Here is a 2,000-nt window from a genome sequence, read left to right on the forward strand (position 1 = left end):
CCGAAGAAGAAATAAAAATGAAGAAAAAAACACATGAAATATTGCTCAACATCAGTAGCAATTAGGGAAATTGAAGTGAAAACTACAGTGAGAGAGAATTGTGGAAAGATGGTATTAGATTAGGCAGGCAAGTCTCAATTCTCTCACATAAACAAGGGAGAAAGTATCAAAAGCTATCTGAGGGAACTGCTATGGGGGTCAGCAAAACAGTACAGTGCTACACAAGTGCCAGGAGGGTAAGGGACAGAGAAAGGAAGAACCCAAAACAACAAATGCCAGTTACCAAATGCCTGAAGTGTTTGGGCTGGCTCCCTTCCCCACCCCAAAGATATTAAGCTAGGGTAAAACCTCTGGTTCACTGTAGCTGACTGAGATGGGAATAGATTTCTTCCTTCCTCTCAGCTCATTCAAGGCAAAATGGACAGGGAGGTGGGAGGCTTTTTATGAATTTGGCCAGCAAAGCCCCATAAGAATCTCAGCTCTAGATAGACCAAGACACAGGAAAGCCAAGACTGAAACACTTCCATGTAAATACGTGATGTTGAGTGCCATCTGCCAACATGTCTGGAAATTGGATTAGAAAAAAAGTTTCTACTTCTCTCTGTTTCCTATGTATCCTAACAACTGGGAGAAAATCTACACCCCATTGGTGAACCCTTGGTCCAATTTTGATAACCTAAGCTGGGTGATTTTTTTTTTAAATGGGAGAACACAAATGCAGTCACCCCCTACCACAAATTAGGCAGGAGATTTTCCCATACTCAGAGAAATCGCACATCCAGAGTACAATAGGTAGACCTCACCCTGGGAAAAACCACCTTCATGATCTTTGTATTTCTCCTGCTAGGTAAGTATGGGGTAATTTGAAGAACATAGAGTAAGTTGAAACAAATAACAAAGAAGAGCTGTGAAAAAAAAAACATGGAAGAGAGAATTTGGCCATCAGAGTAAATTCATCAACATATTCAGATAGCTAAACATCAGCAAATAATCACAAGCCATACTAGGAAAGAGGAAGAGATGGCCCAGCCAAAGAAAGAAACCAAATGACCTGAAGAGATACAGGGCTTAAGATAATTCATAAGTGATAATCACACAACTCTCCTAAATCAATTCAAAGAATTTAAAGAAAATATGACTAAAGAAATAAAGGATATTAAGAAGATACTGAGTGAGCATAAAGAACAATTTGAAAGCCTGCAAAGAAAAGTAACATACCTTATGGGAATGAAAGACATGATGGATGAGAATAAAATGATATTGACATATATGAGCAGATTTTAATTGCTCTAGGACAGAATTGGTGATTTCAAAGACACAATATCTGAATTGAAAAGTCAGGAGAACAGAAAGAGAAGAGAATGGAAAAAATGAAACCGAGTCTCAGAAAATTGAATGGAAATGAGAAATGTTTATATACATTGTCAGTGCTCCAGAAGGAGAAGAGATTGGAAATGGGGGGTAAAGAATATTTGTGGAAATAATGATTGAAAACTTCCCAACCTTCTGAAAGACATAAATATTAATATCCAAGAAGGATAATGCACCCCAGACAGAATAAATCCAAATAGACCTACCCTGAGACACCTACTATTCAGAATGACAAATATTAGAGATAGAGGATTCTGAAAGCATCAAGAGAAAAGGAAAGCAACACATACAAAATATACTTGAAAAGATTAAGTGCAGAACCCTCATCAGAAACCATGTCAGATAGAGAATTCTCTATCTGACAAAACTGTACTTCAAAAATGAGGGTGATTTCAATGTTTTCACAGACAAATAAAATCGATGAAATATATTACTGAAAGACCAGAATTACAAGAGATACTGAAGGGAGTGCTGCAGCTTCCAAGGAAAAAGCAATGGTGAGATTTCCAGAAGAGTATAGAAATGAAGATATTAGGAAGGGTAAAAATTAAAGTGTAAAAAGGCAGACAATAGAATGATATTCTGAGGGAAACAAAGGACAAAATGGATGATGTAAGTAATGCCTTTAT

The 2,000-nt window shown here is 37.1% G+C and overlaps 1 pseudogene; it reads right to left on the bottom strand.

Annotated features, from left to right (window-relative positions):
• Positions 1-700: 700 nt before the first annotated feature.
• LOC111763827 (U1 spliceosomal RNA) lies at positions 701-855 on the bottom strand (annotated as a pseudogene).
• Between the last annotated feature and the right edge of the window lie 1,145 nt (positions 856-2,000).

This window comes from Dasypus novemcinctus, chromosome 27 (assembly GCF_030445035.2).
Source record: "Dasypus novemcinctus isolate mDasNov1 chromosome 27, mDasNov1.1.hap2, whole genome shotgun sequence".
NCBI classification, from domain to species: Eukaryota; Metazoa; Chordata; class Mammalia; order Cingulata; family Dasypodidae; genus Dasypus; species Dasypus novemcinctus.